The sequence below is a fragment of the Ailuropoda melanoleuca genome, chromosome 1 (assembly GCF_002007445.2).
Source record: "Ailuropoda melanoleuca isolate Jingjing chromosome 1, ASM200744v2, whole genome shotgun sequence".
NCBI lineage: Eukaryota > Metazoa > Chordata > Mammalia > Carnivora > Ursidae > Ailuropoda > Ailuropoda melanoleuca.
In genome coordinates, this window is record NC_048218.1 from 130,923,021 (window position 1) to 130,937,055 (window position 14,035).

Here is a 14,035-nt window from a genome sequence, read left to right on the forward strand (position 1 = left end):
GACAGTCTCTTCACTAAATGGTGCTGGGAAAATTGGACAGCTACATGCAAAAGAATGAAACTTGACCACTCCCTTTCACCATACACAAAAATAAACTCCAAATGGATGAAAGACCTCGATGTGAGACAGGAACCATCAAAATTCTAGAGAACATAGGCAACAACCTCTACGACATCGGCCAGAGCAACCTTTTTCNGCCAGAGCAACCTTTTTCACGACACATCGCCAAAGGCAAGAGAAATAAAAGATAAAATGAACTTATGGGACTTTCATCAGGATAAAAAACTTCCGCACAGCCAAGAAACAGTCAAAAAAACTAAGAGGCAGCCCACGGAATGGGAGAATATATTTGCAAGGACACTNTACAGATACAGGCCTGGTATCCAAGATCTACAAAGAACTTCTCAAACTTAATGCATGAGAAACAAATAAACAAATCAAAAAAATGGGCAGAAGATATGAACAGACACTTTTCCAATGAAGACATACAAATGGCTAACAGACACATGAAAAAATGTTCAAAATCATTAGCCATCAGGGAAATTCAAATCAAAACCACACTGAGATACCACCTTACGCCAGTTAGAATGGCAAAAATAGACAAGGCAAGAAACAACAATTGTTGGAGAGGATGTGGAGAAAGGGGATCCCTCCTACATTGTTGGTGGGAATGCAAGTTGGTACAGCCACTCTGGAAAACAGTGTGGAGGTCCCTTAAAAAGTTAAAAATTGAGCTACCCTATGACCCAGCCATTTCACTACTGGGTGTTTACCCCAATGATACAGATGTAGTGAAGGGAAGGGCCATATGCGCCTCAATGTTCATTGCAGCATTGTCCACAATAAATCATGGAAGGAAGGAGCCGAGATGCTCTTCAACAGATGACTGGATTAAGAAGCTGTGGTCCATATATACAATGGAATATTACTGAGCTATCAGAAAGAATGAGTTCTCAACATTTGCTGCAACATGGACGGCACTGGAGGAGATAATGCTAAGTGAAATAAGTCAAGCAGAGAAAGACAATTATCATATGGTTTCTCTCATCTATGGAACATAAGAACTAGGATGATCGGTAGGGGAAGAAAGGGATAAAGAAAGGGTGGGTAATCAGAAGGGGGAATGAAACATGAGAGGCTATGGACTATGAGAAACAAGCTGAAGACTTCGGGGGGGTGGAATGGGATAGACTGGTGATGGGTAGTATGGAGGGCACATGTTGCATGGTGCACTGGATGGTTATACGCAACTAATGAAGCATCGAAATTTACATCGGAATCCGGGGATGTACTGTATGGTGACTAACATAATATAATAAAAAAATTATTTAAAAAAAGCAATTTAAAAGTGTAAAAGTGTAAAAATGAAATTTAAAAATACTTAAAAAATAATTGATGAGAAAATAATTGAAAAGGAATATATAATATAAAATTGAAGGAGCAAAGAATAATAATTATGCCAGAAAAATATACACCACACTAATCAGAAGAGAACAGAAACCAATCAGATAAGAAAAGGAAGGAAAAAAAAGGAGAATAAAATCAGACAAGAAGTTGAACAGAACAGAACAATAATCTAGATCCTGGGTGTATTTTGGTCTGTTTGTTAGAAGAAACTAGATCCCAAAATAGACGAGAAAGAAAACCTTACATATATATACAAAAATGTAGTTGAATACAATGAAAGGATGCCAAAAATGAAATATATATATAAACAGCAAGCGTAAAAATGAAAATTTAAAAAGACTTAAAAAATAATTGATAAGACAAGAAAATAATTGGACTCCACTGGCAGTCCCTGCCAGGATTGTGCTGCCCCAGCTACCAATGTGCCCCACAGCCACCATTGCCTTTTGGAATGGCCAATAGGGTACCTGCCTATGGCCTGAGATAGAAGGTACAACAGAAGATTGAGAAACTGTAGGACACAGACCTGGAGCAGATCCTGATCTGGTGAGTCACCACCCAGTGCCACAAGCACGTGGGCCCACCCCAGCCTGGGCAGGAGAACTTCCAGATTTGGCTTAAGGATGGCACAGTGCTGTGTGAGCTAATCAACGGGCTGTACCCCAAGGGACAAGCCTCAGTGAAGAAGATCCAGGCCTCCACTATGGCCTTCAAACAGCTGGAGAAGATCTCTGTTCCCTCAGGAGGCCTAGCACTATGGCCTCAAAACTCACTGACGTCTTCCAAACTGTGGACCTCTGGGAAGGGAAGAACATGCCATGTATGCAGCAGACGCTGATGAACCTGGGTGGACTGGCAGTGGCCCAGGAGGATGGGCTTTTTTCTGGGGATCCCAAATGGTTTCCTAAGAAGTTCAAGGAGAACCCTCGGAACTTCTCGGACAACCAGCTGCAAGAGGGCAAGAACATCATTGGGTTGCAGATGGGCATGAACTGCAGGTCATCCCAGGCCAGCCTGACCACCAGATCCTCTGATTCTACCCCAGCCCTGTTCCTGCCCTCCCATGAATGGTTAATATATATATATATATATTTTTTTTTTTTTTTAGCAGTGACATTCCCTGGGAGCCGCTGGGGCTTTCAGACTTCCCTCAGCCAGTGGGTGGGGGCCTGGCCTGCCTCCTCTGGGGGTACTGGATGGCAGGCTCTCCCCAAGTTCTTACTAATACAGTCCCTTCTTTAAACCCCTCCCAAAAAAGAAAAGAATTGAAAAGGATAACAAAATATAAAACTGAAGGACTAAAGAATAATGACTATACCAGAAAAATACACGCTACACAGTCAGAAGAGAACAGAAACCAAACAGAAAAGAAAAGGGAAAATATGGGAGTAAAATGGAAATAAAATCAAACAAGGAAGTGATCAGAACAGAACAATAAACTAGATCCTGGGTGTATTTTGGTGTGCTTGTTAAAAGAAACTAGATCCCAAAATAGGTCAGAAAGAAAAACTTATATATATACAAAAATAAAGTTGAATGCAATGAAAGGAAGCCAAAAATGGAAAAAAAAATTATATAAACGGTAAGTGAAAAAAAAGAAAATTTAAAAAGACTTTAAAAAAATTTGATAAAGAAAATAGCTGAAAAGGATAATGAAATATAAAAGTGAAGGATTAAAGAAAAATAAGAAAAAAACCACGAATGCTTCTTTCCCCCAAAGCTGGAGTTTTATAGTTTCGTATGATTGGTAAACTTGGTAGTTGCCAAAGTTCCTGGGTTCTTCTAGGGGAGGGGCCTGTTTCACTAATTCTCTGGTGTCTTTGCTGGGGAGGAATTGCACTGCCCTCACCAGGACACTGGGCTCATCGTAAGCAGCTCCGGATCTGGAGGGGGCTGGGGCTGAAAATGGTGGTGCCCCAATCTCTATCCCAGGAGCTAAGAGTTCACGTCCCCCACTCTTCACTGACCCCTCACAGAAAAGCAGTCAGTTGCTCTTGTCTCTCTTGTTTTGGACTGAACTCTGTGTTCACCCAATCTGTGACCCAGGACTTTTATCTCAGGCACGAGACCCCCCTTATGAGTCTCCAAACTTTAGGGACTCTTGTGGCGTATACCCGGGCTGATCCTCCCAGGTAGGAAGGGGTCTCACTGCAGTTCTGCCTTTTGCTGGGCCTCTGCTCAGAGAGCTCTCCCCTGACCAAGTAGGGGTTTCCGGTTTATGGCAACACGGAGCAGAAAGAAGCACCTGGTCTCGCTGTTCACAACCAGCTTTCCTGCTCCAATGCCTGGGAACTCTGACGCATTCAGGCACCCCGGTTCTTTATGTGACCCCAGGGATCCTGAGACCATGCTGTCCCACCTGGGATTCTGCCTCCTGAACACTGTCTGAGCACCTTTCAGGTAAACTTCTAAAGGTTCCGATTTTGCATTCTGCTGTTTGTAACACTTTCCAGTAGCCGGCTTCCGAAGGCTCTCTACCCCTCTGGTTTATCTTCTGATGTATCCCCTCAGACTCACATCTCTCTATCGCCTACCTTGCAAAAAGTGGTCACTTTTCTAACTGTAAAATAGTAGCAATTATTTTCTCGGATCTCCGGTTGATTTTGCAGGTATTCAGAATGATTTGATAACTATCTAGCTATTTCCAGGGACCAGACAAAACTAAGATCCCCTATTCTTCCACCTCTTGGAAGGTCTCAAATTCTACTATCTTTTGCCAGTGGGAGCTTGTTCAGGTTGGTTAGTAGGTCATTTTTGAAAACAATTTTTAAAATCAAACGTATTGAGATATTATTTGTATGCAAGATTATGCTCACATTTTACTTACTCAGTTTGATGAACTTAGACAATTGTAAAAATCCATGTACCAACTACCCCTGGCAAGATACAGTGCATTCCTTTTTTATTTTCCACTCATATACATTTTTTCTTTTACTTATTTATTTATTCTTAAACTTACAGTGTTATATTAGTTTCAGGTGTACAACATAGTGATTCTGTTGAGGAAAAATAAGAATTGGACCAGCAAGAGACCAAGTAACACACGGAGAAGTAGGAGAACTCAGATTTATTTTACGCCGTGGACCCAGATGAGCTCGTGCTCCAAATTCTGGGCCCCAGGCAACAGGGTTACAGGTTTTTTATAGGGGCTTCAAGCAGCCAGGCTCCAAGGCCTATGCTGACCTCTGGTAGGTGGATTTGAACTGGGTGGTGGAGGCTGCTTTAGGCGGGAACAGTAGTGCAGGGAGCCTGTGGCCGGAAGCCTGTTTACAGAAGAAGAAACGGCTGGTTATCTCTTGCTCCCAGTAGGGCTTCTGGTTATCTCTGGCTCATTGTTAGTAATTTTCCAACTTCTGGGGCCTCCTGGCCTGGACTTGCTCTGGGCAGTTTCCATCTTCAATTCAACAATTCTATACATTACTTAGTGCTCAACACCATAGATGTACTCAATCCCCTTTATCTATTTCACGCATCTCCCAACCTACCTCTGGTAACTACCAGTTTTTCCCTATATTTAAAAGTCTGGTTTTTTGTTTTTGTTTTTGTTTGGTCTCTTTTTTTTTTCCTTGTTCATTTGTTTTGTTTCTTAAGTTCCATATATGAGTGAAATCGTATGGTACTTGTCTTCTTCTGACTGACTTATTTCATTTAGAACTATATTCTCTAGGTCCATCCATGTTGTTGCAAATGGCAAGATTTCATTACATTTTATAGCTGAGTCATAGTCCATTGTGCATGTGTGTGCGCGCACACGCACGGGCTCTTTATTCATTAATCTATGGATGGACAGGTGGTTTGCTCCCATATTTTGGCTATTGTAAATAATGCTGCAATAAACATAGGGGTGTATATATCTAGTCAAATTAGTGTTTTTGTATTCTTTGGGTAAATACCCAGTAGTAGAACTTCTGGATCATGTGGTAATTCTATTTTTAAATTTTTGAGGAACCTCCTTACTTTTTTCCACAGTGACTCTACCATTTTGCATTCCCACCAGCAGTGCACAAGGGTTCCTTTTTTTCCGTATCTTTGCAACACATGTTGCTCCTTGTGTTTTTGATGTTAGCCTTTCTGACAGGTGTGAGATGATATCTCGTTGTGGTTTGGGTTTGCATTTCTCTGATGATGAATGATGTTGAGCCTATTTTCATGTGTCTTTTGACCATCTGTATGACTTCTTTGGAGAAATATCTGTTCATGTCTTCTGCTCATGTTAATTGGATTATTTGTATATTATTTGTATATTTTGGATACTACCCCTTATTGGATATATCATTTGCAAATATCTTCTCCCATTCAGTAGGTTGTCTTTTTGTTCTGTTGATATTTTCCTTTGCTGTGCAAAAGCTTTAATTCTAATGGACTCCCAATAGTTTATTTTTGCTTTTATTTCCTTTGCCTCAGGAAATATATCTAGAAAAATGTTGCTATGGCCCATGTCAGAGAAATTACTGTTTATGCTCTCTTCTGAGGTTTTTATAATTTCAGATCTCATATTTAGGTTCTTAATCCATTTTGAGTTATTTCTGTGTATGGTGTATGAAAGTGGTCCAGTTTCATTCTTTTGCATATAACTGTCCAGTTTTCCCAACACCATTTGTTGAAGATGCCATCTTTTCCCATTGTATATTTCTGCCTCCTTTGTTGTAGGTTAATTGGCTATTTAATTATGAGTTTATTTCTGGGCTCTCTCTTGTGTCCCACGTCCACTTTTGTGCCAGTTTCACAGTGTTTTGATTACTAAAGCTTTGTGGTTTATCTTGCAATCTGGGATTGTGATACCTCCAGTTTTGTTCTTCTTTTTCAAGATTGATTTTGCTGTTTGGGGTCTTTTGTGGTTCCATACAAATTTTGGGATTATTTTTTCTAGTTCTATCAAAAATGCTATTGGTATTTTGATAGGGCTTGTGGTAAATCAAGATATAGCACATTTCTATCATCCTAGAAAACTTCCTTCTGCTCCTTTGAATTAGTCAGCTCCTCCCTCAATCTCAAATATTAACCTCATTTTTAACGCTATACATTCATTTTTTTAGTACTAGAAATTCATATAAATGGAATTTTACAATACATACTTCTTTGTGTCTATCTTCTTTCACTCAGTATAAAGTTTTAAGATTCATCCATATCGTACGTGGGTAAATCTTTTTCTTTTTTAATTGTTAAGCAGTATTGCCTTGGATGAATATATCAAGATTGCCTGCATAGTCATTTGGTGTTCCATAATCAGGCACTCCCTACCAGATCCTAGTAGTACACCAGAAGGTGTTTTTCAAAAAGTCTGTAATTCTCTACTTCATATAGCACTGTCTTGCTCTAGGAACCTCATAATCTGAGATATGAGCCTCCCATTGGGTCTAGTCATAAACTTCATACCATGTCTTTTCCACCAATTATGCTTTGAATTCCACAGGGTCTGTAAGGAGGCATCACAGCATGAAGCTTTTTTTAAATAAAATTTATTTTGGGATAATTCATATATAGTTGTAAAAAATGATACAGAGATATTCTGTGTACATTTTACACAGCTTCTCTCAATGGTAACTTTTTTTTTTAAGATTTTATTTATTTATGAGAGACAGAGAGAGAGAACAGGGGGAGGAGCAGAGGGAGAGAGACAAGCAGACCCTGCACTGAGTGCTGAGCCCGATATGGGGCTCAGTCTCAGGACCTGAGATCATGACCTGAGTCAAAACCAAGAGTCAGACACTTAACTGACTGAGCCCCCGCCAGGTGCCCCTCAATGGTAACTTCTTGCAAAATATATAGTAAATATAACAACCAGGGTGTTAACGTTCATTTTCTCAAGATACAAACATTTTATCATCACAAAGTTCTCTCACGTTGCCATCCTACAGTCACATCCACTTTCCTCTCACCCCATTTGGTCCTTAAATCCTGGCAACTTCTAATCTGTTCTCCATTTCTAAAATTTTGTCATTTCAATAGTGATGTATAAGTGGAAATATATAGTATGAAACCATTTGGTATTGGCTTTTTTCACTCTGATTCCCTGGAGATTTATTCAGATTGTTGTGTGTATCACTGATTTGTTCTTTTTTTAATTGCTGAATAGTATTCCGTGGCATGGATATACCACAGTTTGTTGAAGTGTGTTGAAGGATATCTGGATTGTTTCCAAGTTTTGCATATTACGAATAAAGCTGCTAGGAGCATTCGTATAGTTTCTTTGTGAGTGTAAGCTTTCATTTCTTTGTGGCAAATGCTCAAGAACAATTATGTGTCGTATGGCAATTGTATGTTTAGTGTTTTGAGAAACTGCCAGAATAGTCCCAGAATGGTTGTATCATTTTATAGTCCAATTTCTCCACATCCTAGTCAGTATATGATGTCACTATTTTTTATTTTAGCTACTCTGAGAGGTGTACAGTGATATTTCATTTTTCTTTGAATTTGCATTTCCATAATCATTCATTTTTTGACATGAGGACTATTGTTCTAATAGTTTTTGAAATGTTTAAATAGTCCTCTTTCCCCAGTGTATAGTTACCAAATTAGATGGCTATAGTTTCCTTTAGGAAGAGATTGCGATATTTATGACCATTTATACTTGTCATGGTGTTTCAGGGTCCTCCCTTCTCAGGATCCCACCTTACCTCTCAGTCATTAAGTTCTGACTTCCAAAAACTAACAAGAGGCCATGACTCTTTACTGGGGCAACTATCCTCAGAATTCTGGTTATCCTTAAAATCTTTTGATTTTTTTTTAAATATTTTATTTATTTGACAGAGAGAGACAGCGAGAGAGGGAACACAAGCAAAGAGAGTGTGAGAGGGAGAAGCAGGCTTCCTGCCGAACAGGGAGCCCAATGTGCGCCTCAATCCCAGGACCCTGGGATCATGACATGAGCCGAAGGGAGACGCTTAACGGCTGAGCCACCCAGGTGCCCAAAATCTTTTGATTTTTCAGATGGTGTAGTATCCTTATTTCCTGTCCATCTAATTTTCCCTTAGGGAAGTTGTGTATTGACCACTTCCATAAGTCTCTGCTTATCAGGCTTCCCTAGTTGTTTTTCTGACCTCACCACTCATAATTATTGCACACATTCAGCTTCTGTCTGTTCTTGCTGCTTGGACTATTGTTTTGAGATCCTCTCATAACCATTTCTATTATTTGACTTTGTTCTCTAATGTCATGTTCTATTTATTAGCCTTAGCCTACAGAAAACTATGCTAAACTTTAAAATATTGCTGGTGACCCTCTCATTAACATATTTCTTGTAATTTTGGTGAGTATTGTGGGTTTTCTGGCCCTATATGTTATATTCACTCTAGCAAACCCACTTATATTAGCTTTTAAATAACCTTTCCCCACTATCTGATATAGCATTCAGGCATTTCCACCTCACTTAGTATAAGTCATTGCATTTTCCATGCTTCTAGAAGATATCCTAATAAGATGTTTATACCTCTTTAGGCCTTTGACAGAGAGTTATTCTATATCATAGGAGAGGATACATTGATAGTTTCCTCCTATCCAACTTTATGTTCTGGTGCTCTTGATAAGACTCCCTCAGGATCTAGTCTCACTGGCTCTTCCTGGCATATGATGGCTAGGTCCGATGGCTCTTTTGACGTACAGTTCCTTTTCCTCCTTCGGCCCAGAATGTTCTCAGTCAGGACAGATTTCAAGGGATGTTTTGTGGGGAAGAGGCCTCTGCATTTTTTTTTAAGGAAGGGAAACTTGTAATCTTTTTTTAGAGAGATGTGGGCCATTTGTATAGGCTCAACAAGTCTAGTAGACTTTGAGAATTTTCAGGGCATCAAGTAGATATATGCATTACATGTGTCAGGGTCCCACTTTTCTCTTCACTATGGTTCTGACCTAGGCATAGCACTTCTACCTTAGTTGGGAGTTTAATATTTTGAGTTTGGTGAATCTGAGAATTGTGTTCTGAGCTGGGTCCTTAGTTTTCTCTGCCCTCTGGTTTCAAGAGACAACAGCCCCCAGACAGTTAGTCTTTCACCCTTAGCTTTTACTTGCTGATTAATCACTTTAGCTATATATCATCTAATTCGGAATGATCAAGTTTAGCAAAAACCACTCAACTGTACTGCTCTTATAGTTGTGGTTTCCCTCATATTTCTTAAATAGTTTATATGCCGCACCAGCTAATGCACTCTCGTCTTTCATTATGGTACTGCAGTATCACACTAGTAACAATTTTAACAATTGCATTGCCATGTCGTGCCAGTGGCTATCTATATTCCATTCATAGTTTGCCATGTGTGGGGAGTGATCCAGCTTCAAATTCCCATCCAAATTTGGCTCTCTGGAACAGCTCCTGGCACTAAGCTCACAGGGTAGATTCCCAGGGAAGCAAAATCTGTGATGGAGATTATTGTGCAGGTGGTTTATTATAACTTTAGAGAGGAAAGGAAAGAAGTAGGACTTTGCAGAGGAAGAAGATTAGCTGGATCCAGTTTCAGTTGAAGCCTTAGCTGACCTTCAGATTATGTAAAGATGGAGTGACCCTTCAGAAATGCTCTGAATTAGGGGTCCCTGGGTGGCTCAGTTGTTAAGCATCTGCCTTCCGCTCAGGGCATGATCCCAGAGTCCTGGGATCGAGCCCCGTATCGGGCTCCTCCACTGAGAGCCTGCTTCTTCCTCTTCCACTCCCCCTCTCTCACTGGATGTCTCTCTCTGTCAAATAAATAAATTTAAAAAATCTTAAAAAAAAAAAGAAAGAAATGCTCTGAATTAGAGCAAGGGAGACAGACCTTTCTATTTTCAACTTCACCTGGAAAAGAAATACCACCTTGGGCAAGGTGGCTGTCTTTAATCATCTGATGGGACTGATATCTGAGAACTATCTGCCAGACCCTCTCTTGGCAGTTCATTTAAGAAGGTATACAGAATAGCATCCCATACTAGTATATATAGATATTTCTCATTCCATTTTGAAGTTGCATAGTACCCCAATATGTGCATACACCAGAGTTTACTCAATGCATTTCCTTTTTTTTTTTTAAGATTTTATTTATTTATTTGAGTGAGGGGGAGCACAAGCTGGGGACAGGGGGCAGAGGGAGAGGGAGAAGCAGACTCCCACTGAGCAGGAAGCCCAATGGGGGGCTCAATCCCAGGACCCTGAGATCATGACTGGAACCTAGCCAGCCAGGTGCCCCAATCCATCCCCGTTTGATATATATATATTTCAGTCTTCCGGTATTAAATAGTACTATTATAAATAGCTGTAAGTTTGCATCTTTTTGTATTTTTGTCAGTGTAACTTTGAGATAGACTCATAGAAGTGAGATTGCTACTTCAAAAGGTAAATATATATGCAATATTGCTGGATATATCCAATATCCCCTTCATGGGCATTTTACCATTTTGCAGCACCAACAGCAAGTAATGACAATGCCTAATTATTCACAATCTCATCAATAGACTGTGTTGTTAAACTTTTGATTTTCCAATCTGATATGTGAGAAATGGCATCTCAGTGTAGTTTTAATTTGCATTTGTCTTATTATGAATGATACTGAGCATCTTGTCATATGGGTAAGAGTCATTTGCATTTTTAACTGTCTCTTCATATTTCTAACTCATTTTTCTGTGGGGTTGATGGGTTTTTTTGTGTGTCTATTTTTGTCATTTAGAAGTACTGTATACACTGTAGATAGTAACCCTTTTTAACATAAATTACAAATCCGTTTTTGCAATTTTCCATCTGTCCTTTTATTTTGCCCATATATTTTGTGATATAAAGTTTTATTTTTATGTAATCAAATGTGCCCATCTTTATCCATACTGCTTCTGAATTATGGTTGGAAAACATTTCCTCACTTCCAGTTTATAGAGTAATTTACACATGATTTTTGAGGAGTCCTGCTCCAGGCCCAAAACTTAATGTGTGATCATTTAGGCCCAAATTAAGGCAAGTATTGTCTTTATCTGGAAAGCTGCCCTCCTCACGCAAGACTTGGTGCACAGTCTGGAGGGAGGTGCAGTTAAAGACTCAACACCCCCACACCTCCAATGCAATTTTCCATCTGTCCTTTTATTTTGCCCTTATATTTTGTGATATAAAGTTTTATTTTTATGTAATCAAATGTACCCATCTTTATCCATAGTGTCTCCATTTAGAGACTTCCTTGGCTGGGGGGAAGGGCCTGTCCAAGCCTTTCTCAAGTACCTCTTTCATGAAAACCACCTTATCCAGGCACCTTGAAGATGTTTTTCTCCACTATCTCTCAATATTCAGTATTGTCCCGCTTCTAGCCATCTTCAAGTCTCTCCTTAGCCCCCAGGTCCATACAAAAGCTGGAGATTTCCTGCCATCTGCTTCCATCTGACTCTCACCCTGCAGTTGCTAGGGGGAAAATAAACCATTGGGAAAGCCGGTACTTTTTCCTGTTTTGCCTCCTGCTTACAATGTCTCAATGAGTGAATAAAGGCTTGATTGTTTCTTTCATTTTGACTTGTCCTAATTTACCACCTGGACACATGGCAGCTCAGCTCTCTCCAGCTCAGCTATTGACGATTTTAAATACTTACATCAATTCAATTTTTACACTCATATCTCTGATACATTTGTAATTTTTAGTGTGAAGAATGGATCCGATTATTATCATTTTCTATAGAGCTAGTTTGTCACTCCATCATCACTTATTTCAAAGAACATCTTTTTTCCCCCACTGACTAGAAACATCACCCCTAAACTAATGATTTATTGGTGCTTAAACCTTCTGCTTGGAAGTAAAACCTATCACTTCCAATCACAATTTACAGGCTAAAGCAAATCCTATGATGCAGCCTGAGGCCAATAAGGGTAGGAAGCGATAATACTACTCCAGGGAGGAGTAGCAAATATTTATAAGTAATAATACATCTATTACACACTCCTATCCCCATCTGTGCAGATGCATCTCCCCATCCAAAATAACAAGTGAGGCACCCACTGTTAGTTTCCAGTGCAATCTTCTGGATGTTTTCAAGCTTAATCAATGATAAATATTAGTGGTGGTAATGTTCATCCTGTCTTGTTCCTGAATTTAGTAGAGATTGTTCTAGTGTTTTTCCATATAGCATAATGCTGGATTTGCATTGAAATAGATATATTTTATCATTCTTATAGTACTGAGTATTGTTTTGCAAAATTCCAAATTTTCAACACTTATGGATATTAATATATGATTTTTCCAAGATCTACTAAGATGATGCATAATGTTAGCATATTTCCTAATTTTTAGCTTTTATTTTATGTTTTTTTTGTGTTATCTTTGACTAGGTCATGATTTATTATTACTTTAATATGCTCCTGAATACTTAAAGGAAATAAACAATATATTTAAATTATGCCACAGTCTGGCACAAGGTTCAAGCAGTATTAGGTATTATTATTTGCCTATTATATAGTTTCCTCTATTTCTATATTTCCTTTGTTTTATATGTAAATTTTAAATCATCTAGACATTAATTTAGCCTAAAAGTAAGGACATTCAGTTGTCCTTTCTTACTTCCTCTATTTCCCTCTCTTCCCTTCCTCCCTCCATCTCTCTTTCCCTCTTTCCTTCCTTCCTTCCTTGGCTGTCTGCTAATGGTTTGCTGAATATTTTAATAACCTGTATTGACTCTTCACTCATTTCTCCCTTGATTTGAAACGCTACCTTTACCATTTATGAATATATTTGATTCTCTTTCATTGATGGGCTCTTGACACAGTGCCTCCTATTTTTCTCTACTTCGTTGTTGTTCCTAGAGCCACAGTCCCTCTCATGGTGCAACACACCACCTCTCACCACTTTGTCTCTAGTGCTGCTGGTATTTGTGCTGTCAGTATGAGTATTTAAAAAAAAAAGTAGTTAAAAAAATTTTTAAGTCAGCATGAGGAGATAGGGAGTAGAGAAAATAAGGGGTACAATTCCTATCTGTCCCCACCCTGTGGTGTAGGGGTTGACTATTTGACTTTACATTCCTCACATTCCCTAGGCCCTGAGCCAGAATCAGGCAGTTGTGTAAGCCACAGCCTTATACTCCCTTTCTTAGAGCTACTTACTATATCTATTTCAGACTATAGAACATGTACAATTCCAGAGTGCATTTAAAAATTCAGCACATTTAGTGGTGCACTTAGGGATCATTCACTAGATATTTGGGATATGATCTCTTGGTAACTTCAGTCCAAATTGCAGTTCTCAACTTCTCTCTTTTATGAATTTTCACAGGTATTTTAATTGAAAATTGAAAGAGGTCAAATCAGGTCTAGGTAGATTGCCATCACTATACCATGAAAATTCCATTACTTGTGTATAATGATAGAAATCAGTTAGGGGCGCCTGGGTGGCACAGTGGTTGAGCGTCTGCCTTCAGCTCAGGGCGTGATCCCAGCGTTGTGGGAGAGCCCCACATTAGGCTCCTCCGCTAGGAGCCTTCTTCTTCCTCTCCCACTCCCCCTGCTTGTGTTCCCTCTCTCGCTGGCTGTCTCTATCTCTGTCAAATAAATAATAAATAAGATCTTTAAAAAAAAATCAGTGAGCTGTTAAGCTTTGCCTAAAGCCTCTTACCAAACTGGACTTTAAGTTGTATTGGAATATAACTCTTTGACTCAATTTCTTCATATATATATATAATATGTATATAACATTTATAATATATAAAA

At 39.2% G+C, this 14,035-nt stretch overlaps 1 pseudogene; it reads left to right on the forward strand.

Annotated features, from left to right (window-relative positions):
* The first annotated feature begins 1,837 nt into the window (after positions 1-1,837).
* Positions 1,838-14,035, forward strand: part of LOC100482307 — an 88,460-nt pseudogene continuing 76,262 nt past the window's right edge.